Genomic DNA, 26,510 nt, shown 5'->3' on the forward strand with positions numbered 1-26,510 from the left:
CCCTCCTAACTTCCCCCAGGAGGGCAGAAATTCACCATATCCTGGGCAGAACTTTTTCACCAGGTATCCACAAAATTTCCAACCCCAAAATCATCCATCCTTCGTTCCCCACTTCCCTGAGCCACGACCACCTAATCCGGGAGAGGGGAGGCCAAGGCTGGAGGGGCACACAAATCTTCCCAACACGGGGTACTACCAGAGAAGGGATAGCTACCCTTCCCGGGATCAGCCCAGGGAGAAAACACAACCCCGTATCAGCCTGAGCAGGGTTCACAGTTAGAGCGCCAGGTCCAAAATATGGCACAGGGTCTGGGTTGCATGCTGAGGGCTCAGCAGAACCCTCAGATGGGCATGCTGGTGCAGAATGCCCCAAACTCTGGACTTGGTTCTCCAGAACAATGACAGGGGCAGCACCCCGACAACCCACCGGTTCTCAGGGAGGAGGCACAAGGGGAAGTGGGGGTCTAAAGCCTTGGAGGAAGCTTCCTTCCCCACTTGTAAACAGCCCCTGGAAACCCAGGAACCAGAAACAAAATCTCCTACCCCTGAAAGACTGCCACCCAAGGAGCAGAGGGGGGGTAGGAGAAACAAAGGACCCAAGCAGACCCACTTTGTGGAGGAGATACAGATCTTCCAATTTGAGGGAGAGGGATCCTCAGAGGATCCTGGTAAAAAGGTTCTTCTCCTTCAGAGATGGGGGAACTCCTCCCAAAGAAAAATGGGTCCCAAGGGATTCAAAGAGTGACTGGGTAGATGTGGGGACTGAGCTAGCGCCGCCCATCATCCCATCCCAGAACCAACAACATCAAAATCCCCTGGTTCAAACCCATCCTGATGACTGCCTCCAAAAAGGGGGGGGCGGCCCAGAACTGGAATCAGGGGAACCCAAAACTCCTCCTATCTCCAGTTGCCAACTTTTTCTTTCAGATTCCCAAGATTCTCCACAGAATTCTGCCCAAATCTCTTCTCTCTCCATGTCCAAAACCAGAAAATTAGCCCACCAGGTGTCCAAAAATGTGCATTATCTGTGCCCTCTTGAGGAGAAGGAGGGAAGATACTATGCCCCGGTACAAGTACAGGGGCATGGTACAATTTTGGCACTGGTGGACACTGGATCCCAAGCTACCCTTCTGTCCAAAAAGGCCTTCGATTAACTAAATTCAGGAAGGGGGGAGAATTACCAAATTCCTCTCACCTCTCTTCCTGGACAACTTCAGAACTTTGACGGGAAGGAAATTCCCATCGAGGGGACTGCAGATTTGGACATTAAAATTGGGAGACACAGGTGAAACACCCGGTCATAGTAGTGACTGCAGAGGGAACCCCTTATTTACTAGGGAATGACCTCCTGAGAAGGCTGTCATCCCTAATAGATTGCGTAAACAAGGTCTTCTGGACCCAGACTAGACGACCCATAAAATTGAAACAGAGTGTCAACCATGTTAGTCTAAACGGCACATGCCACATGGTTGAACAAAAATCTGACCAAGTAGAATTTCACTTCCAGAACAACCAAATTCCAGACGTGACAGTAATAGCAGTAGGACAACAGATGGGTGATGGGGGTCCTCTCTATTTCTGAAAATCAACCTTCCTTCCAGTTTAAGGTGGTATTCCACACTGGAAGGAAACACTCTGAAATTCTTTACCAATCCACAATCAGACATTCCCTCTCCAATAGTCCAGAAAGATGTGAAATCAGCTCAGAGCCTAGCTGATATTCAGCAAATTGGAGAGCAGTTGTTCATCCCTGTTCAGTTAAATGAAAGGAAGGACTCTGTTATAGCCCGACTGTGTGAACAACGGTAAGAGCTTCATCAGCGAAGCCATGTTCTGCCAACTCCCAAAAGATCCAGCCATTCCCACCTTTAAACTGATAGAGAAATGGGAAATGGATCTGGAAACACCCAATTCCAAACATCTCCTGCCAAGCAAGTGAATGCTCAAAATCTCCATTGGCAACAAGAGCATAGTCCATAATTGTTGGGTTGTGCGATACGTCACTGCCGCCTTTTACTTAGGCAGTGACATTCTCAATCGCTTTGCTATTAGTTTGGACCTAATAAACTTCAAGGCTTGGACCCGATTAGTGGATAATCCCATGGGCTTTGATGATCCAGAGAAAGCATTTAGGTCAGCTCAATTGCTGCCTTATGCGGTTGAAATTCAGATTGGAGAGGAAGTCACCATCCCAGAAAGGACCCGACAATTCTCTCTGGAAGTGAAAGTTAAAAGAGGACAGAAATTGAGAAACCCTGATGCTTATATTCATCTAAATGCTTCTCTCCAACAGCAAGGGTTGGGGGTAAACTCAACACCATTAGTCAGTATAGAATATGACACCATTCTAATAGAGGTGGATAACAGCGATTTAAAGAGTATCACTCTAGCCGCAGGCACCATTATTGGAATGGCGGTTGATGACCGACATTTCTCCATAGATTTAGGGAATGAACTGTTAGGACCAATCCCCAAGGACCGTTTCGACAGTGACAGTGATGACAATACAACACCAGACAGGATCTTTACCCGGCACGGGGGTAACTTCCTGGTGTACACCTCCTGCCCTTATGGTAAGGAAGATGTGACTTGTGACTTCAGGAGTGATGAGGTGTTTTTCCAGGTCCATGAGGGATGCCTTTCAAACCTGAAGCCACCAGTCCAAATCAGCACTCTGACCAGGGACTTCTCCACCCAGCTGGAGGAGGCCGCTGAGATAGCGAAACCAGAAGTCTTTCCAGGCTTCAGGCAGATGGTTGAAGAGAGAGTCAAACTAGCTGATGCCTGTGTGACTCTGGAACAGAAGCAAAAGTTGAAACAAGTTTTCTTGGATTTTCAATATCTCTTTGCGGTGGACTCATATGACTGTGGTCGCACCGACATCCACACAACAACAATTCCCACAGACCCTGGCATGACTCCACTGTTTGTGAAGCAATATCGCTTGCCTCTCGCATCTATGGAGTCCCTTACTGAAATAATTAAGAACCTTGAGTCCCTTGGGATAATCCGTCCAGTCCACAGCACCTTCAATATTCCGGTGCTGGGGATATTGAAGCCAAACGGCCAGTGGAGACTCTGCGCCGACCTTAGGGAGCTCAACAAACGGGTCCATACTTCCTGATGGCCTCTGCCCTACATTGACCAAGGGCTGGCCCAGATCCAGGGGTCACAGGTATTCACTGCAATAGACCTGACCAATGGATACTGGACCGTGCCTGTCAGTAGGGAGGACCAATACAAACTGGCTTTTACCTTTGGCGGCCAGCAGTACACATGGACCCAGACTCCCTTCGGATACCTAAACTCCGGCAATGAATTCAACATTTTCCTACATAAGGCCATGCCCGACCTGGGTGAAAGGGGTAACCTGGCTTATGTAGATGATGTCCTCATCAAAAGCTCAACTGTGGAGGAACATATAGTGGAGATCTGTTATGTTCTGACCCAGTTGAGTGCCGCCGGAGCAAAACATTCCTTTCAGAAAGCACAGTGGTGTAGAAACCGTGTTAATTTCTTGGGGCATGAGATTACTCCACGGGTCTCTGTCCCCAGGAAAAGAAAGTGGAAGCACTTCAGAAACTGAAAGACCCCACAACTCTGCGGGAACTAAGGAGCCCCCTTGGACTGATTAATTACAGCAGAAAGTTCATTGAGGGCTACGCAGAGATCCCCAGACCCCTGATTCATCTCTTGAAGGGGGGGTCAAGTGGGAATGGGGTCCAGAACAATCTGAGGCAGTAAGACAGCCCAAGAGAAGCCTCTCACAAGTGCCTTGCCTAGCTTAGCCTGTCAGAAACAAGGTGTTCTTCTTGGAGACAGGGTTCTCTAATACATGCCTGACGGCAGTATTATACCAAAAGCATGACAAGGTCAATAAATTAATCACCTATGTGAGTAAAACTTTATCCTCTGTGAAGGAAAAATTCAACGATTGTGAGAAGGCACTCCTGGCAACGGTGTGGGCATTGAAGAATTACCACCCGTTTATCCAGGGGGAACACATCATAGTGGAGACTCCACACCAGCCTCTGCAATATCTCCAAAGTGACAGAATCCGGGCTGGAAATGTGAGTAATTCTGTCAATGCAAGGCTTTCCTGTGGCGGTCAGATATGGCCAAAACAAGAAGAGTCCCCTCGCGCAAGGTCTGGCTGACTTGGATGATTGTGCCAGAGAAAACTGTCTCAAGGACGAGAGTCTAAAAATCAAGGACAACATGGAGGCATACCTCAATTCCCAACACAGAGTCTTTGAAGAAGACAAGTGTGAGGGAATGCCCACTGTCTATGTGGATGGATGCTCTTACCATGTTGACAACAACTGGGAAAAAGAACTTGTGGCCGGCGTAGGGAATGCATGGGTGAATGAGTTCCCAGAACCCTCCACTGGGTACAAGATTGGCCCCGAAGTAGTCAGGTGGCAGAGTTGATGACTGTGCATCAGGGTTTTTCAATTTCTGTCCTCTTTTAACTTTCAAGCCATCCTCACTGCTGTCCAACATCAACTCCACAAACTGGCCATAATCACAAATTCGGATTATGTACGGAACGGGTTCGTGGAGCACCTGGTTAACTGGAAAACCAAAGGCATGTTATGTGCTAATAACAAACCTTTGAAACATGGGAAGTTAATTCAAAATATTGATGATCTGGTCACCTTGAATGGGTTGACCATCTACTGGAAAAAGATCAAGGGTCATTCCAAAGTAGAGGGACCAGACAAAACAAGAAATGACTTAGCTGATCAGCTGGCCAAAACCGGGGCCATCCAAGGGGATCTAATAGAGATTGAGTCCCTGATGGGGGAAATCCAAGTCACTGCTATCACTAGGACCCAGACAAATGCTCACAATGATCTTTCAACTGCACAATGGAGGAAGGATACCCCAGATGCTGATTTGATTATGGCTCAGAAAGGGGATCCAATAATTGGTAAGTTTTACCAACACATTGAGGACCCTGAGAACTTTCCCCTGATGGATACTGATTACATTGGGAAAGAGGACCTCAGAGTGTTGATGAAATGTCCAAAAATGTTCCTAATCCAAGACGGTTTGTTGGTAAGAAATCAGAAGCTGGCCATGATCAGTGGGTGGTTCCTACCTCATTCCGAAGCTTGATGTTAAGTCACGCCCATGATACGGCCACGGCCGGTCATAGGGGGTTTCATACAACATTTGAGATCTTAAGAGAGGTTGCATACTGGCCACACATGGGGCAGGACCTCGACCAATACTTGAAGGGGTGTCTTGTGTGTGCACAATTTCAGCCAACATCCCTCACACATTGTGCGCCTCTCCAAAAGAGGGGGATGACACTGCCATGGTCAGATTTACAAGTCAACTTTATCGGGTCCATGCTTATTTACTAAAAGGGTGGAATGTCTCCCGGACCCAAACTGCAAGGCAGAAACAGCAGCTGCCCTGATGATCAATCACATCTTTTCGCGTTTTGGACTACACCAAATGATTGACTCAGACAGAGGTAGCCATTTCACCAGCAAAGTAATGACAAAGAAGTAATGACAAAGATGTGGGAGATACTTGGGGTAAAAAGGAAGCTACATATTGCTTACAGGCTAGCCTCTAGTGGTGCAGTAGAACTTTACAACAAAACCATTGTGAGCATCTTAAAAAAGTTTGTGCCAGATTCTGGGCCAAGTTGGGATATCCGATTACCTCTTATCCTAATGGCCATCAGATCTACCCCTTCATCTGCAACTAAAATGTCACCGCTTGAGTTGATGACTGACGGAGGATGGTACTTCCCCAGCATTTGCATTACAGGACCCAAGAGCAGATCCACAACTCATGAGTATGTTAAAAATGTAAGAAAACACCTTCAACATGCTTTTGCCTATGCTCAGCAAAATCTAGAAAGATCAGCCGATAGCATGAAGACCCACTATGACTTGAAGACTACCAGGAAAGAATACAATGTAGGAGACCGGGTCTATCTATACAATTTCCAAAGGAACCAGGCCAAACAGCGGAAATTTCTGCCTACCTGGAAGGGAGCTTTTGAAATTGTAGACAAGATCTCACCAGTCGCCTACAAGATCCGCATCCCCAAAGGCAGTTTGGCGGAGGGGGAAGATAAGTGGGTCCATATTAATCAGCTAAAGTGTTGCCATCCCAGGCACACTCTGCAGCAACTGGAGGAGTCCTCTGGAACCCCAGAGAGGACCACTCCAGATCAATAAAATTCCAACTCTAAAACCATTCCACACATAGTCTATAAAATACAATAATAAGAATGCAAATGTCTCCTGATTTACAAAATGTATATGCCCGCCCCACTACATTTATAGTGGTGGGGAAATGGCTATGAATATGTTGTTGCCTTTTTGCTTTGTCATCCTAGGAGAGAGAAACCATGGAGACTGAACAAGGAGAACGACCCGGGGACCGGCAGCAAAGATCCGAGGGGCCCGGGTGTATCGCTCAATACTCCCATCAGGACTGGCGAGGAGAACCGATCAATCCACCCCTGATGGAGGAAAAGATGCTGAACTTGGCCATCTGTGGAATCCGGAGAGATGATGGGGACATCCCAGTCTTGCGAAGTTCCATCAATGAAAGATCAACGGCCATCGCAAGATGGGGGCTTGTGGGATGTCTCAACCCACTCATCCAAGCCCTGCAACATCACTAGGCATTGCTGGCAGCAGAAACATCAGAATGGCCACTGGAAAGCATGCTGCTCGCCAGAAATCACCAGAAAATGTACAGTGAAAACATAAAAAATAGGCTGCCATCCTCTTTTGCCTATCTTAGTGAGCACCGGAGACCACTGCCAAAACCCATCCGTTGGCTGCTGACAGAGCAAAATCTCTGCCAAGGAATAGAGAGCTGTCTAAAAAATGTGTTTTTATTTGGTGTCAAATTAGCTAAAATCATAGCTCACAAACCACCTAAAAAGATCCAACCTCCTTATTGGGTGTTCCACATCATTATACTGCAAGAATCCACATAAACCCAATGTCAGAAAGAATCATGTGTTATTTGAACAAAATCCACTTTTAAAGATATTTAATGGAAAGACAGCTGTCAAAATGGGTGTAGTACCATTACTCGCCTCTGTCAGGTGCTGGCGATTTATAATTCTGACAGGAGAGCTGTGTTTCAGAAGTTAACTATGCCAAAGAAGAGAATTCCATCAAAGTGCCATATAGAGTGCCACACAGTGATTTCATTGTTGAAAAAGACTTGATTTAAAGATATGTTGCTTATTGTGAGTTCATAAATGTATTTTTTTTTTACAAGGAACTATGTTGCAATTGACTAGAAGGTAATCTGATTTAGTTAAAACTTCAAGAGGCCTTCTGTTCATGGGAACCCTTCTCACCTTATCCCTAGACAAAGAAGCTTCCTTCTGCCCTTGGCCAGATTGACAGACTGGTGTGAACAGGAACTAGCCAAGGCACCCTGGCATGTTGCTCTCAGTCAAGACAATGGGGGATTTGGGATGAATAGAATATGCTGATTTGGGTGTGACTGGTCAACAACTGCTCTGGGAGAAACAAGACATGTGACCCTCTGAGTCAGCCAGCTCTGGGGGCGGGTACAAACCATTGTGGATTGAGGTAGCCCAACAAATATATGTTTTATAAAATTGTGTATAACAAATTATACCAAGTTGACAAAAATATGAAACTTTGGGATCCTTAAAATGAAAAATTCACCCACAATTTAAAACTAAGCTGGACGCCGTGTGATGTTCTGAGACCAAACCCCAGAATTATTAATATTGCAGCTGCAGTGTTTTTGCTATGAACATACGAATTTACAGGAATGTGGCCAGAGAGGATATGTATGTTTGTGTAAAATTTGGTGCAGAACCAATATTGGGAAACCCAGCAAAAGCGCAAATAAGTTGTCATTTATGAACTAGAGGTCTTAGGAAGATCAGAGTTGGACGAGAATGTACCTTAAGTAATTTGTGATGTGTATATGTATTATGAACAACTTGTGTATCTGGGAAATATGTTTTTTGGGTAACATTTGTTTTCTCTGTAAAAGCAAAGGGGAGGGATTTCAGTTAAGCCATAAACATGACACCGGGTGACACGCTGATTCTTTCTCCAGTCAGGGTACAGAGAATCCTCTAACCTATCAAATCCTTATGGGGTTGGGCATAGAGAATCAGCCTACCCAACCATTTTGGAAACACATAAAAAGAGACTATTTAGGACAGATAAGGAACACTCTTTTTTCCACTACTCACTGATTCCTGCAAAGCACTCTGCCAACCAGATCCAGACAATATCCACATAGAGACTCCAGACTCCAGATCTAGATCCAGAGACCAAAACTCTAGAACCCAAACTCTAGAACCTTGAAGCAGAGAGGTCTAAACCAAAAGCTGAACTCTTCTCAGCAGGCCTGTAGAATCGAGCAACCTGATTCTCACATTCAACAGCCGGGCTGAGCTGTTCTATTCTAGCCAAGAACCCTGTGCTAGAACCAAGGTCTAGACCCAGAAAGCAGTGCTGTAATCCAAGACCCGTCAGATCCAGTTCAAGAGGTCGCAGACCACTGTGCAGTGCTGAAGGCAGAACCCAGAGGGCCTGAGACCGTCCGGTGGCAAGAGTGAAGCCAAACCCCTTGACCAGATCTTTGACGATGCCCATTCCTTTACAAAGCCTAGGAGTGAGTATCTAGTCTAGAACTGTCCTTAACCAATCTCTTAGTTTAAAGTAATCCTCTTCCATCCATTTTAACCTGTCCAGAACTGCATTATAGAATCTTGTATCCATCCTGTTGATTCCAAATCTGTAAAGCGCAATCTGTCATTTGAAACCTTGACTTTCTTTCTGCAAAATCTACCTTCACAAAAACATCTGTACCTTTTGAACCGCACGTCCTAGCTGTCATTTTAAAGCCAAGATCCTAAGCTTTCCAAAAAAACCAAAACAACATTCCATTTCATTATAGTTTTTCCGTAATCACGATTTACATACGCGGAAAAATTGCCGCGAATTGCAATAAGCTCCATTTCACCACTTGTAAAAATAGCTGTTTCTTGTTTTCAACTGCTGGAATTTCGTTTTCAATCTGATAATGATTCATGAATGACCTGAACTAGTGTTGACCTGAACCAATTCCAAGTAACTATCACTTATCCTGAATCTCCTTTATTGAATTAAAATCATTTTACCATATTTCCCTTTCATTGCAATCACATTCAAAAGTATTTTTGCCTGTTTTAAAATCATACCTGTTTCTCTAAGCTTGCTGGGGGAACTGCAAGTGAACTGCCTTCTTGAATGTATTCCTGAAACCTGTATGCCCTCATTTCCGTCTCTTTATACTGCATAGTGGGGGAAGTGAGTAGTCACAGGGGAACAAGTGATTATATTGTCTTTCGATTGAAACCATATCAAGTTTATTTCTGTGTTGCCTCTTTTTCCATCATTGCATTTCCTTGAATCATATAAAGTATTCTCTGCTACAGTATCCTTCATATTCATACTCCTAAGTGATTAAAGAGATTGTTTATTTTGTAATATTACCCATTGTTGATTACCGTCCATATTCATAAGGGTGCCATTCAAATATTATTTTATTCATAAAAGTGTGATATATACATTGTTTAATACTTCAAATAAATCTTTTAATTTGCAAAACAAACCTACTTCTTGGCTCAGTGAGGTCAGGGGGATCCAAAGAGAGGGGCGTTATATAAGGGTTCATCATCCAGATTTAAAGAACTTTGACTTCAAAATATATAAATAAAGGCCTCCATTGGGCATCCCATCCTAAGCATTGACTTAGTTGGATTGCTGGATTGAAGTCACTTACAGATTGGAGGGATACGCAGCATGGTACTATAGAAACTCACATCCTACACTGGGAAGCAGGTTTTGTGAACTCATATTGGAGGGATCCGCAGCATGGTGAGTGATACATTCCTGAGGCCCATTTGTACCACAAGGTCATATAAAAGATGTTTTTTTTAATTTTTTTATTCCATTTACTCTTAATTTAGTGCCTTTTCTTCCCCAGCTGGTTTGCATATAGTAATGCCATTCAAATTCCCTGTTTCTACAAATAGCATTAGACACATGTAATAACACGAGCAGGATGCTTAATTAAAACATTTCTTGGGCAGCAGTTGCGATGACGTAGAGTTGGCTTGCTGGGATAAAGCAGGAGACTAAGGGGCTAATCATGTTATTGTGGGATGTTTTTGAAGGATTATTGGGAATCTCCCTGATGTTAGGAATAATGCTGAACGAGCGGAACTTCAGAAAATGAACGTTCCCTTTTTTTTTTAAGGTCAATTTCCACCTTTGTTTGTACAATGGAAATGGATTGTGTACAGTAGTGGATAATTCACATTAGTACCCACCGGGGTGTAGTTTTGGCCTCCCAGTCAATGACAAGGCTCAGAATTCGGACTTTACCACATGGAAAAGCCCCCGCTCTGAGGCTCCTGAGAGCTGAAGGCTGCCATCTTCCTCCGCCGAATAATCAGGTGTTTCCCTGCTCCCCCACCTGTCCATGCCCCACACCTGCCCCCCTATCTACATATTCAGCTCTTCCCTGCCACCACGCCTCACTTACCTCGCGTTGCTGTCCCTCACTGGTGCCGGGAACAGTAGTGTTCCCGACATGTCCTGACAAAGGGCTAGCTGTGATGGAAAGGGAGAAGGGATTACATGTAGTTCTCTTGTCCCAGATCTATGGCAGCCATCTTATTTTGTAGTTTTTTTTAGTTTTTTTTAAGTTGAGAAACATTGAACAGGTTGTTTCTCAACTTTAAAAAAAACACTTTTAGTGACCCGGTACAATGTGCCAGGCTATCGTTAAAGTCTGAGTGAACTGCCCCAGGGCATTACCTGTCCCGGTAATGCCCCCTGCTCGGGTAATATTGGTTAAGTAGTGTAGAATGAGGTCCGGGTGGACATCTGAGATGCCTATTTTTACACACAATCCCCCCCCACGCAGTACACAGGCAGAGCCACACATTACAGACCATAACTTTTTTTTAACTTTTGGGGTGCTTTACGAATTGACCCCCACACCCCATTACGGTAATATTTGATGCAATGTGTATCTCCAACATGCAATCATGTGGTATTTACAGCAGGCAGTATTTAGAACTGGACTTTCTTCGGTAAATACCCCATGGTTTGTAATTTGACTGGTCGTGGAAAAGGCAGTATTCCAAGTTTTGCTTTTTTTACCGTTGCCTCCAAACTCATAATCAGATCCTAAGAAATGCAGGTGGTGTTGACAATAGCAAAAGACATAGGAAAGACCTAGAATGCGAACTGTTGACGAAAGAGGCTTCAGAACATTTTTATTTAAAATTGATAATAGCCTCTGACTTTACCACAGCCCATATATGTAAGATTATGGGATTTACGCGACGCAAATCTGGCTAGACGGCAATGCAGCACTGTGCAAATAATCCCATTGAAAAACACTTTGTAATTGAGGCTCAGTGAGGGGGGGGGTGGAGAAGGTAAAAGTGTTAAGCTATGAGGTGACCCCTTGAAGCTCAGGGGCCGCTCCCTCCTGAAGTGCTGGAGATATCTGTGCGCATGTCGGCACGCTACCCAAGTACTGCGGTGCCTAGCGGATTGCTAGCACGGTCCCTCCATTGAGTGCAATCACGCTCTGGTCCTTCAACTAAAGTGGGAGCCGCACACAAACACGAATCCTATTTGAAGCCTCTTGGTAGATAAGTGGCTGAGCTGTAGCCTGAAGGATCAGGGAGCACAGTTCAGATCCCACTGGCAACCACTTGCTCACGCACATGGATTTGGGCACGCTACCGGGTCTCCCGACACCAATTCCCTAAGCTGCCTAAATGATGAACTCTTGAAGATCAAGCTAAATTCTGAGATTGATGGATTTATAAAATACACATCATTTGATTTTTGTTGTAAACTCCAGAAATGGTATTCGTTCATTTGAAATTAAAGGGCATGTGGGTGACAATTTATTTTATTTGTTCATTTATAATGCTCTTAATACCGGCCAGTGGTTTCTAAGCGCGGGATCAGGATTTGACCCTGTGTTGCGCCGCGCCATGTTGTCTTGCTTCCAAGACAAACGCATTGCCCCTGAGCTATCCTTCCTCGCCATTGTATAAACCTTGTAATAATGCAAGTGCAATAAGAACTATGGCCAGTGCAGGGCCCAGATTTCTGTGCCCACGGGGATAGAGGCAGGGGTGCGCCAAAAACACTTTTTTCCAGGTCTCTCGCTGGGCTCTGGCCTTAAACGCGCAATACAAGAACAGCAGGGGGCGGAGTTGCACAGTAACGCAGCCCTTTGCTGTTCTGGTATTGTGTGTTTAAGGGCCGCGCCAGGCCCGGGTTGTTCTTTATTAGGCGCTGCTGGCACCTCACCAGTCGAACCAGTCGGAAATAAAGGGTGCTTTGCCTCCAGCTCACTGTCATGCAAATTTAAGCATCGGTCTGATGCTTAAGTTTGCATGACAGTGAGCTGGAGGCAAAGTGCCCTTCCTTCGCGTCGCCAGGGGAGGGGAGCGCCCTTGTGCAGCCGGACCCTCTGAGCGCACCTTGAGCCGGCGGTGACTATGGCAACAAATGCAAAAAAACTGATTTTGTTCAATGCACTTTTGCAGCTGGTAATGTTTGCACTAAACTCGAACCTCGGTGCACAAATATATAGAAATATTTTTTTTTTGCACTCGTGCAATCATTACCCTAGTGCTAATTGCACTTGCACCATTTAAAACTTTCTGCAATACGATCCTACAGGATGTTTGCACACCTCCAAATTCCTGCAGTAAAATGCAATCACTGCAGCAATTTCTCCATCTGCAGCAGAGCACATGCTTGAAATCCTTGCTCTTTGCATATTCAGCCCGCAAATAAGAGAAGGCACAAAAATGCAAGGCTTTCTTGGATCCTGTTGGCTGTCGCTCCCTGTTTAAGAATGGAAGCAACACAAGTGTTCTATCAAGGAGCCGGCTCATCCGTTGACACATGCAGTACTTGTTGATAAAAAACTCATTGCTTTTAATGACAAAACCTGGCGCGAATGACGCTCCCCGCCGCGCCGCTGCGCGCCGCGCATGACATTGCCTACCACTGATGCCAGCAAAGGCCAAACATTAATGCAATGGATGGCCCCAGAAAACCCCAGGAGTAGAGGACAGCCACTGAGAGGGTAATGGCCCTTCTCACAGAAATGGCAGAAAGATACTGGGGCATGTCAGTCCCTGGCATATTTAGAACGCAGGGATATACATTGGCGACCAGGCTATCCATTACATTAAAAATGCAGGTTTCCTCATTTCCAAATGTTCAATACTGCATTTGGGTCTTTTAAAATGTTCTTGGATCAAGATAATATACCAAGCAGTAAAAGAAAATGTATCTGGCTCTTTTAGAGGTATCAAGTATTTATGTCCCCATACATAATGATGCCGGGAAAAGCCATTGGCGACATTATATATGGTGACATTGTGCATGGGGACGGATTGTAGGGATGTCCCCTGCTCGCCTTGTAAACAAAAACAAAACCTTTGCGGGTTGCAGGGGTGTCCCCTGCTAATTCAATGTAATAATGCCCCTCAAAAAACAGGGACTTTTTTGCCAGGAGACATTTTTGCAGGGACATTATTACATGGAGCCCTTGTAGATGCTGCATTGCTTTTTCTGCAGTTCCCAAATTGTTTATGATGCAGCCTCTTCCAAGGGTATTAGGCTATATTATGTCATGTTGATTTACACCGCTCACCGCTGGCACTGGGGCTCATTTCGAGTTTGCCGGTATCCCGACGGTAACTGCAGCAGGATACCAGCAAACTGCCCCTCCCATTACCAGCGCGTGACATCCAGTATTCCTGGGATATTCCAGGTGCCAGCGACTGCGGGAAATCCCCATTCGATGCAATGGGCTCCATGGAGGGGATTGGCCCAATTACCGGCAACGGTAATTGTGGCACTTTTTGGCCGGTGAGGACTTTTTTTTAGCAGCATTGTCAGGCCTGCAGGTAGCTCTGTGGCCTCCTGCTGCAAACTTGTGTTTCCATGGTACAATAAAACTGCCGGTGCTGGAATTATTGGCATTTTACCGGCATTTTTACTGAACTGGGGAATCTGTAATGAGGCCCATTTTCCCAGTGTCAAGGCGCTAAGTGTGTACCCTGCCAGATGATCATTCCCTGTCCGAGTCCATTTGCTGCTGAACTATGGTACTTGGCATATACCTCTAGTATGTTTAAGTAATGTCTTCATTTATTAAGGTGTGCTATAAAGCACTTCATGTTATGTTGCTCTAACTTCAGGGCGCTACGCTTTTTCCCGCTATGGGAGCATCATTTCAGGATTGATAGAACTGATAAGGTTGGAAGGTGGGTCCAGTTGCCAACTTCATCCATGGCAGGTGGCTGACAAAGGCTCATGTAGAGAAGCTCCTCGCAGAGCAAGAGGCGGGCTCCGCTCTCATGTTCTGTCGCGCTCTGATCTTACTAGCGAGCGCGTTTCAGAGACTAAGACCCTGAAATCCCAGGGACCTGCCACCAGGTTTTTGTCAATCGAATGCCCCTTGGGAGCTCAGACTATGACTGGTAGATCTTGGATTCCTGGCAGGGCCACAGTGTGGATCCAGGTTTTGTAGATATCCTTGGTCATTGCACAGAAGGCCTTCGGCATCGGACTGTGCATCTTGGAGAGCTTCCCAGGTTGGCTTTACCGTCCAGTTGCCTGGTTCCTGGCGCCTACTGACGCCTAAGCTACGCCTTATTTTCCAGAGTTGCACACCTGCTGCTCTGTGTGCAGGAAACATAGGAATTCCTGAATAAAGCTAAGGGAAAATTCAAGTCTCTGCAGTAATCTAAACAATTGACTTTCGAATTAGTTTGAATGATTCAAACCATGTGGAGCAGGCATTGAAACAGGTTGGTATGATTTGAACCTTGTTTGGAGGTGTCCATATGGATAATGGAGGTGCCCATATGGATGATGGAGGTGCCCATATGGATGATGGGAGTGTCCATATGGATGATGGAGGAACCCATATGGATGAGAGTTATGTATTTTCTCAACCCATTTGAAACCCTTGGAACCTTTCTCTTACTGCCCTTCACTTATTCTGCTCACTTACAAGACCCTGTAACATGGAAAACAACCCAAAACAAAGTCTTTGGCCCCAACAGCACGCTTCAGTATGTATTTATTTATTTACCACCACTATGTGTCGTGAATTCGAATATCTCAAATCATTACTAAATAATAAATAAATGAACTAAAGCTAATAACAATATATACTGTAAAACAACAGAAATATATAAACATGTACAGTCATATGTAAGAAGCCATAACTAGTGCACGAATACCACTCACTTATAGCCCACAGAAAAAAAAATATTAGAATAGATTTGAAAAAAAAGCAGGGGGTAAATGAGAACAAATAACTCAGGTGTTAAATTCACTGTTTACTGAACACATGCATAATGAAATTGAGGGAGAACATCAAAACTCAAACCCAAGTGCCTGAGTGGTTACTCACTTGACCAGGAAGTAATCCGTCCATTAGTCCGACCCTGCCACCCCTTATCAAACATTTTTCGTGGTAGAAAAGGTTTCAATCACAGTCTCTGAGGTTTCGAGTGTCCTGCACTTTTCTCTTTACTCCTTGTAGAGTTCTTCCTCACTGCGCTGCTCTTGTGAGGATGTCGCAACGGCCACCATGGACTGATGGAGTATCAAGCACCATCACACCTCGTGCCTTGGGTCGTGTGGATGGGGGTCCAGGGAAGCATCAGATTGGTCCCATTCCCTCTTTAGTGGCGAGGGCCCAGCTGACTGCTTGCTTGGATAGGCCCCAGGCTTCCACCAGACCTTTGTCCACCACTGGTTGGCTAGGGTTAGGGCCTCGACACTAGGGACTGCCCTACACTAGGGACTTCCCCTCTTGCTCCTCTACTCTTCCCTTAGCCTGTTCATCCTGCTCCTTCTTTTTCTCTCATGCTCCCTCCAGTCAGCTGCTAACTCCCTCTTGCCCCTTCTCTTGACCCATGCAATACCATTCCACAGCTATTTCCTTCTATTCACATCTCATCATAATCATGGCACTTTCAAGATCCTGTTTAACAGGTCTTACACTCTTGGTCTCTTTCTTTCTCAAACAAGTCATTACTCTCCCTCCTCTCATCTTTCCTCTACCTCCACTTCTCTCTCTCTCTCTCTCTCTCTCTCTCTCTCTCTCTCTTTCTTTCCCACCTCTTCTCCTCTTCCTCACACCTCTGGGGTTATATATGTCTCAGATCCTCCTTCGCTCTCCTCTGTGCCTCATTGTGCCTCCACCCATAGATGTATTTACAACAAGGCCGACTAGGCCCAGACCTAGGGCGACAGATTGCCAGAGGTGCAGCATTTCATTGCAGTTTATTATTAATTAACTGGTTGAAATATAAAGCCAATTTGTTTTATTAATTTTTTTATTTATACATATTGTATGGTTTCCATATTTGAAACCTTTAACCTGATCATGTCCATTCTTCCGTAGTTTATCTCCAATTTAGTGTGCGGAGACCTACTTGCAGTGGTTGGTATCACCTTATAATACATGGGTTGTGTTGTTGATCGCCTCTAGTTTCTTAAGGATTACAATCACTAGTCCTATGAGTGCTAATGTCATTTTCATTTTTTCTCCTTCTACAAGAGTACTCCACCACTCATTGACATTCCTTGTCATGTGACTTCTAATGATGTCCCCCAAGCACTGCTCTCGGTCTTTCCTTAGATCGATACACTGTAATGTGAGGTGTTTCAGAGATTCTATCTCTCCTTTTATTTTACACATTCTGCAGCCTTCGCCGATATCCAACCTTTTCCTTCTTTGTAATATTTCTCCCGTTGGTAACATATTCAATCTGAATCTCAGAAAAAGGTCTCAGAAGTACCAGTTAGGGAATAAGGTCAGGTAGCTCGGGATCTGATTCAGTTTTCGTGGCTGGGCCCAAAAGTCTTCATAGCCTTTGTATTTGCAGTTGTCTTCTTGGGTTTCTATCCAATCTGCCATGTATAGTTTCTTTTTAGTTTTGTCTGGGTTGATCAATAGGTCATCCTCTGACTCACTGAGGTTCACTAGGATCCCTTGACAAATCTTTTGCCATTCTGTTAAGATTATATCGGATTGGTCTTTTAGGGCTTTTTTCAGCACCCTAAATCTCAAGACATTTCCTCAAGACATTTTCGATAGAAGCTTAGCATTTTCCATATCGCTATTGTTTTAAGTGATGTCAATGCCAGCTCGCTCCTTATTTGCTGTATTGGAACTGATTTAGGCAGCTGTAACACTTTCCGCCAACCCAGGCCCTCCAGGATTGACCAAGTTTGAGCTTGTAGGGGAGTTGGTGATTCTACCCCATATGTTAATATTGGCACCACTTTCATCCTATAAAAGGATACTAGGGTAATAAGGTGAATCTGCAGTATCTTTTACGCAGGACTCTCCCTTGGGCAGCTAGATTGATTGCTTTCCTTTTTAGCCCCACTATTCTTGACATGTTGTTTTTCGTATTGTCTATACAGGCTCCCAAGTACGTGAACGCTTCCACTTCCAAGATTATTTTGTTTTTCAGTGACCATCCTAATTTTTTCCCTCTATTTTTATTACCTCCTGGGCATAACTTCAGAATTCTCGATTTTTCTGGATTTATTACCAGATCATTTGAGTCCACGTACGATTGTAATGTTGTAAGCTGTCTTTGCAAGCCGATTTTGGTTTGGTCCATCAGGACGATGTCATCTGCGTAAAGCAGTCTCCCAATCGGCGTTTCTGCTATTTTTGGTGGAAAGCAGCGGGGGAACTCAAATGAATCCTCAAGGTCTGATGTGAACAGGTTGTACAATTCCAGTGCCAGCGGGCATCCTTGTTTTAAGCCCATTTTTATCTGAATTTCGTCAGTTAATGTACCCGCTGTGTCCAATCTTACTCTGATGCTCGTATCCGTATACAAGTCTCTGATGTTCTCCACCAGTGACTGTGGACATTCACAGCTTTCCAATTTCTTCCATAGTTTGGCTCTTTTTATGGTATCGAAAGCTTTCAACAAATCTACAAACGCAATGTAGATTCCTTGGTTTTTGTTCCTTTGTGTTCTAGTTTTCATTAAATTAATCAGGAAGATGTTGAGTGCTGTGCCTCTCCCTTTCACAAAACCCGATTGCCAAGGATCACGTCATCCACTTTGCTGTACCCAGTGGTCTAATGCTTTCAGTAGTGTGGACGCAAAGACCTTCCCCACCATGTCCAGTAATGCGATCGGTCTTATAATTGTCTGGTAATGTTCTGAGACCCTTTTTGAAGATGGGCACCACTACTGCTTTTCGCCAGGAATCCGGAATTGTTTCTGTTTTTAATATGTATTTGAATAGAAGATGTAGAAATGTTGCCCATTCACCTGAATTGCTTTTCAGTATTGCATTTGTCAGCCCGTCGGGCCCTGGGGCTCTCGAATCTTTCAAAAGCCAATTTTGTTTCTCTGAGTCTGGCTGATCCACAGCACTGCGAGTAATTATGAGCTGTTAGTTGGCATTCCACTCTGACAGCTAAAGTTTTTGATGGCCAAACGTGTATATATGCTTGATATTTACAAAAGCTTTATTGTTATGGTCACATTCGTTTAAATAAAAAACGTAAAACAGGAAATGCGTACCAAACGCAGTGTGTGTTAGGTATTTAGTGATTCAGTCATACAACTCTCACAGACGTATGTGACAGATATAAAGCTCTTTGGTCATCTGTATCTTCCTAAAATGCTCTTTAACATGCAAACCAGCCAAAACCTCATTGGTTGTGTTGGTGTCACTTCGCACTATTTCTTTCTTTCTAATCAACACACACATACACTCTGTTAAGCAATCACATTTATATTCAAATATTTGACTTACATTTTTTAAACTGTTGCAGAAAGGAGGGTTTTCCCTTCATAAAAGTAAAGGTTAAAATGATGCATCATTTTACAATCTTAAAGCATGCCTATGCTTACGTCAAGCACATGTAGCACTAACATGATGTTCAGAAGCAAGCACTCACTCCCCTCCCAGCTCCACATTTCAGAGGTCTGTGGCTGCCCAAAAGGTGCAAGCATGAAATATATCCTAGAGAAGTTAAAATGGCAAAGAGTTAATATGAATGCACAAATGCATCAAGAAAGCTTTAAAAGGATGCCCAAAGCCATAGAAAGGCGAGAAAAAACTATGTGCCGAAGGCAGACTATGTTTCACAGTTGTAAAGTTGTCCCATAAAGATATCCATTCAGCCATCTTTACAGAAGCTGCGCAGGTCTACACCTGCAAATGGTATCCCTGCTGGGTTTATCATGTGTCTTTGCGAACATTCTGGTGCCTGCACAGTACTACCAGGAGAACCGACTGCAAAGTATGTCAAACAATGCATAACTGTGATATTTATAAGTAATCGTTACATTAATTATATTTTAAATACGAGGTAGGACTTGTACTGTGAAACCGTACTTCAAACGACAGCAGGGCATCTATATCTACACCCACGAATCTTAAAATGTTCCTATGTATTGTACAGTCCAACCAATGCTACATACTTAACAAACATTTTAAATGTCCTTAAACGCAAGCTGGCAAGGCCCATAGCCTAAACCACACGCACAAAGGTAATATTGTGCTGGAACGCCTGAGCCATCGCTCAGTTTTACTCTTGGAGTGCTGGGTATTTTGAACAATTGCCCAAACAGTAGTGATGTAAACCGTGTGTACCACTTCATTGGTTACAGAAGCTGCCTGCATTGTGCAGCTACGAGGAGTGATGTTGCTTTCCACACATGAATGTTCAGGGTCGCCCTTATCCAGTGCTCCACCGTGAGAATGCATAGCCAAAGATTCCACAAACCTTCTCCAACTGTCTCCTGTCCCGCCCCTCTGTGTTAATGTTCTTTTTTTTTATAGAGATAGCTGCGAAATGTGTGATGTCCATACGCGAGCACACTGGATTGTTTTGTATATGAGATTCTGACGAGCATGCCAATCAAAGAAGTTGCCTCACATTGTAAATTCACTAGGTCAGTGGTCTTTAAAAATGTTTAGCCTGCCCCTCCCCCCTGAGCAGAATTTGGGCAGGCCCGGCCCCCCAAAAAATGCCAAATAGACAGTATGTATTGCGCACCGTCACTGCACCCTACTCCCAGTATAGTCCCTGGGCTCCCCCACCTGCTCCCATCACAGTGACTGGGCTCCCTCATCTAACTCCTACCCATTCCCTGGGCTCTCCCCACACCATCACACACCCTGGGCTCTCCCCACCCTAGTCCCACCACTATCCCATGGTTCCCGCCCATCCTGCTCCCACCACAGTCCCTGGGCTCCCCATCCCATTCCCAACACAGTCTGAGAGCCAGTGGCGGCTGGTGAATTTTTTAAATGGAAGGGGCATAAATATTTCCCCCAAAAATGTCATAGCGACTGAGTGCAGTGCCCTCACTGTCTGAACCAATCAAGGGGGATTCGGGGGATTTCCCCCCCGTGAATTTTTTAGTAAAATAATGAGTTAAAATGTTGCATTGTAGAACATTCTTTAAAGAAAATGGGGAAAATATCCAAACAGTTTGCAATTGCTGCTGGGGGGGGCATGGGGCAGGCATGACATGTTTTACTGGACATCTAGGATAGATGTCCAGCAAGAATATACCATCCCTGTCCCCTGGGCCCCACTAGGCCGAACACAATCAACATGGTTATGTGTGTATGCAAGGAGCTGGGGTGCTGAGGGGGAAAGCATGGTATTTTGACTAGACATCTATGATAGAAATCCAGTAAAAAAATACCATCCCTGTCCCCTGGGCTCCACAGCGCCTCAGAAGGACAGCTGATTTTGGCAGGTGGGTAGGGGATTCTGCAACAAAGGCATTTAGGAATTTTTAAAATGCCTTTGTTGTACAACCCTCATTCCCCCCCTCTATCCACCACTTACCAAAATCAGCTCAACGGACCAAAACAAACTAACACACACACATTCATACAGCAATCTCTCTATCATTCACATGAGCATCCATCACCATACACTCACACATAACACAAGCATTCATGCATCCATACACATGATTCAATAAAATAAATGAACATAAACATACCTTCTGCATTGGCTTGAATGTGGGTGCTGAAACGCCCTGTTCCAGGCTGCTCTGTCCGTATGTGTGAGGAGGTGCAGGAGCTCCCCCTCGCACATACAGACATACAGTGCCCGAGCCAGTATTTCCAATGAGCTATGCAATGCTGGCAAAGCAAAAAGCCCCAGCCTTGCATGGCTCAGTCAGCATGTGTGGCTGGGGAATGAACTGAACTGTCAAATGGAAATAGGGTTTACCTTTAACAGTTCTGCCAGCCCAGGAACACTCCCTCAGCTGGAAAAAGCAGCTGTGGGAGTGCTCATTGTTTCACTGGGCTGGCATCTTAGCTCCTCCATAATGGGTGAGGAGGCCACTGGGTGGGCACCAACTCGCCATTAAGGATGAGCCGTCAGGCTCGGACTGACGTCGCGCTCTGAAACACCTGTGTACGAGTGCAATACAAATAAAATATCATATCATATCATATCATAGGGCAATGCCTGTACCAAAAATACTAAATGCTAGTGCGGGCCAGTCAAAATGGGCCACCTTTTTGGCCAATGTGGTCCAGTTTGATGAGTTACTTCCCTACTCAGTTAGAAATTTTGATGATTTGTTTTACATTTCATGCTGGGCTTTCGTGGCCCCCCAGGGATGTGGCCGTGGCCCACAAAGGGACTACGCCCCACAGTTTGAATACCACTGTCATAGAGCGACAGCAGGCAATTTGTGAGAGAAACCAGATATTAGTATTGAAACCAAAATTCCTCATTCCAAACTTCTCTCACTTGTGTCCAGTTGGCAGACAGCTTATATTTTTATCGCTTCCTCTAAAAGACTGTTTTCAGACCTAACCAAAAGTAGACAATTAGCTGTGACAATTACCTCTGGTGTACTCAACTGTAGAGCACAAAAAAGGTAGCAGGCTCCCCCCTCTAGAAAGAACATGGCATGATAACCTGTTCTGTGGTTTGCAGCCATCGCTTTTTGCTCATTGTACTTTTTTACAAAGGAGCAATATCCATTTGCATATCAGTCTTTGTCCTGCCCTCAGGGACAGTCCAGGACCGAAATGCCTGACAAACCTCCTTTGAACAAGATTGCCAACAGCAACCCCAGACAAGTGCTTCGGCCTAGTCGGGCCTCATCAATGAGGTGGATCTTTGCCTCTCAGAGCACAGTGAGTAAAAGGTCCACGCCTGGGTTCCCCAGGTAACTTAAAGTGATCAACTATAGAGCACAGAGCCCGCTCCAATTCTTGGGCAGCAGAGATCTGAAAACACTCTTTCAACTAACATAACATAGAAGTTGACAGGCTTGAATTAAGAGAGAGGAATGTCGGAGTGATTTCCCGGGGGCCGGCAGAGCCGTCCGCGGACCTGCGGGGCTGGGGAGGCCCCTCCCGCATCCCAAAAGGAGTATGAGGCACACACAAAAGCAAAGTAATTACTGCTGTTTATTATAGTAACGACAGGGATAGTTCTCAGCTCTTATGCATCCAGAGAGACTCTCTGCGTTAGTGGGGCTCACAGGCCCTTTTTACCGTAGTATGATGCACTAATTGCGTCACCTGGGAAAACTGTCCCAAAACCTAACGCCACTTCGGGTTGGCTCCCCGAGTGGTAGGGTTAGTATAGATACCTATAGGAGAAAGGATAATTGGATAAGGACAGGTCAGGTGGTACACTTGGGTTGTCCCTAACGGTTGCTGCACTGAATTTGTTACAAGGGGACACTTGGTGATTGGCTAGCAAAAATTGCGTCAGTGGTGAGCCCCTCGTATTCTGATTGGTTCCCTCGCGAGCCCCCAAGCCTGGGACCATTGCTGTTCCCAGCTCGCGATGTACCTGGTGCTGGCAACAATGTGCAACTATGTGTTAGTGGCAGACAATGGACAGGTCTGGCTAGTGGCTGATGTGCATGTCTTTCTCATCGCTGTAGGTGTCCAACTTGTCGCTTTGTTGTTGCAGACTGTGTCCCAGACGTGGGACTCTGGCGACTTTCTGTCTCGTAAGCTTGGCATCTTGTCAGTTCGGCTTGGTCACGTGTGGGGAGACCGTAGCTGGAGCAGAATTATGAGCATTTGATTTGTATTTCTGCTCTGAGAAGCATTCGGCGTTGACAGGTGTAACCTTGGTGCGGGGAGCGTGGCATGTAGATGGAAACATTGCGGCCTTGGCTGTGAGCTCTCGTTGGGGCTCGTTCTGCGTGGTCAGCGCTTTGCTTTTTCATCTGAGAGGATTTCCGTCTGAGAGGCTCCTGCCTGCGGACTCTTGCTTTGCGGCCTACTTTGGGCCTAGCGTCTGGGTGGCGGTACACATTCGATAATATGGGGTTGTGAGGGGCAACAGAGTGTCACAAGCAGCAGTAGATATATAGGGTGGCGTCTTCATAAGGATAGGTGGCGAGAAAGCATCTGCAAGCATGTGTACACAAGCTCTTCAGGCGTCTTGCGTTTCTGCGGTGCTGTAGGAGGCCTATGTGAAAAATAACAACAATGCATGTCTGTGGGTGTGTCAGCCCGCTGTGTCATAGCACTGAGTATGTTCTTAGTGTGGGTTGATGTGTGGGTGACCAGTGTGCATGGTGGCACTGGTGTTCTTGTCTGTTGGCTATGTTGTCATGGCATCTCTAACGAAGATGGTGATCGTGGTTGTTGTCTAATCAAGTTGATCCAAGAGGCTGACATCGGCTTGACCAGGACGTGGTAGTGGGCAGGCTCCCCAGGCGTGTGGGCTGTGGGCACAGGGGATCTGGGCGTCTGGTGTGGCCGTGAATGGGTCGAACTCCTCTTGCGGGGGGTGCTTGGGTCTTGATGTCCTGGACCATGGTTTGGATGAGAATGGGGGAGGGTATTTTCCCATTTTCCCACTTCAGGAAGCAATAAGTTTCTAATCCCTGCAACCTTAAACACATTCTTATAATGTTATGGTGCCAAAATGGGGGACAAAATGGGGGTGACAGGGTGTAGTTTGGACAACTTGGACAGAGTTTGTTGAAGGGGGGAATCTGGTGACGGTGCAGAGTCTGGCAGAGATGGGATAAAGTTGGAGGGGGCGCCTCCACTTATTTGGGCCTACGGCAAAAGAAAGCCTAAGTACGCCAATGCCTACACTTTACTTTCACCTTCCTCTTCTCATTTCTGCCTCTGTCCTTCTTCTGCATTTCTCCACTCTCCTCTTTCGATTCTCCAGTTCTACATCGCTGTCACTCGGACTTTGCTTTTCAACACAATGTCATGCTTCAAGCACGTCTCACTCCCATACTAGGAACTCCCATACCATCTGCCAGGCTCAGCACCTCCTTACACCTGTTGGTCCCTTTGTCTGAGTTTTGGTACGAGCATAAATGTTTTCAGTTGTGTTTGCGTTGTTGGAGATGTATCTGATTTATCAAAATGCCTATAAACTAGAAAACATTCAACTGCAGCTTCTCAACCCGTGGTCCACCCATAGTGCTGTGGGCTGAAGTATTATATGGCCCAGCCGCCATATCTATTTTCCCATTCTAGGCAGGGATTGTTTATGAAGGATACAATCTTAAAGTCTCTTTTTCTTCAGTATGCTGACTTTGTTGGTTCCTAGTGTGTGCAGGGAGCAATTGCATAGTCTCTGGACTGCCGGTTGTCTTCGCCAGTGGTCGAAGTGGGCAGGAGCGGTTAGGAGCGGTGCTCCTCTACTTCTTTTAATTAATTTTTACTGTTCCTATAGTTTTATTTTAAAAAGAAACCGTTCTGGAATGTTTTTTTTGTTTTTTGTAAGAAGTTGAAACGTGCACTTTCACTGCACTGCACTGAACGTTCCGCTAAACAGCAGGTGCATGTGTTCTGGGGTTTGTATTGTGCGTGGGAGGGTGCTTGGCGATGGAGTTTGTGGGTAGCAGTTCAGGCCAGTAGGGAACATAGTTCCACTATTTCTTTTTGTATACTTCGACCACTGTTCATCACCTGAATCAGGATTACCGCTGCACATCCTCTGGACGCTTGGGCTGGTGACTCCACCCATCACGGCACTATCACAGTCTGCAATTTGTTGTGCCGTGGAGATGATTGTCGTTCTGTAATGAATTCGGCTGCCATTCTGCCAAGGGTCTGACATTGGTGAATACCCTTAGGCTGCCAAGTGGGGTTGGGACTACCAAAAGGTGGAACACAGATGAGGCTAGTGATGGCCTGGAGATGCTGGAATATTCACTGTATACCTCCTCTGGAGCCTCAATTATGGAGTAGGCTGTGCTCCTCATCCTCCAATGTTACCTCTGTCTCATCTGTCTTGTCCCGGGAGGATAACTCAGCGGCAAAGTGCTCACCTTGGAAACAAGATGGCACAAAGCAACACAGGTTCGATCCCCGGGTACGTTCTTAGAAACCTCTGGATATTAAGCGCGTTATAAATACACAACTAACACATATTCCTGTAACAGCGCCTCGATGACCCCGTGATGTGTGAGTGCTTTCAAATTGCAAATACATCAAATTAAATCCTCTGAAATCAAACATGAGACTTCAAGAGCATCCACTAATGTTACATGTAACCAGGGATGGTTTGCGTGTGGCCGTGGTTCCCGCCCAACACACATTAATGAGTTAAAATGGTAGATTTCACGTCACACATTTCAGAATAATTTGGTGCAAATGGCAGTCAGTTCTGTAGGATAAAACACGAAAATAATTTAACATATTTTAATAAATGTGCTGGGGGCACTCTGGAACACAGAAACGCCCCTAGATTCTTGCTGTTCACTCGCTTGGGTCGATTTGGGGGAAAATGCGCACCCCTCCACTTTCAGAATATCACCAGCCATGGGTAGGAACAAGCTACATGTCCCTGCACCCTATGGCTATGCCTCTCAGGCTGACTACAGTTTACTGCTAAAGCTAACACAACAGGAAGCAGAGGAAGGGGCTGGGATAAAGATAGATGTGGGTGGGTCAATGGTAGACGAGCAATGTTTGCAGCTGCACCAGAGAAAACTACTCCAAGCGTTACTCAGACTCATGAGCGTAATTTTAGGGGGGTACAGGGGTGTTTGTCCCCCCCAACTTTCATGGTACACCATTTTGTCCCCATTCATTTAGCTGGGGCACCTTTTCTTCAGATGTCATGTCCCCCCCCAAACATTTTCAGCAAAGTTACTCCACTGCTCAGGCTTGTATTAGGGACGAGTGAAGAAATCTAGGACCGGGATTCAGAACAATCCAGAACTTATATCCGGACACATGTATGACTGTGTCGCGATGCCGTAATGACTAAGAGCAAAGAGGTGTTTTTTTGCTTCTCCGGGGTGGGGGGGAGAAAAGCTACCGTATCATGAGTAAGGTGGTGGAAAGTCAAGGGTTCCATTCAGCGATGGCGCAAGCCGCAGAGCGCAGTTAATAAATACGAAACAAAGAGTAGCGCTACTGATATATAATTAAAGCTTCCCGAGTAACAAC

Source organism: Ambystoma mexicanum, chromosome 13 (assembly GCF_040938575.1).
Source record: "Ambystoma mexicanum isolate Mex_15411 chromosome 13, UKY_AmexF1_1, whole genome shotgun sequence".
NCBI lineage: Eukaryota > Metazoa > Chordata > Amphibia > Caudata > Ambystomatidae > Ambystoma > Ambystoma mexicanum.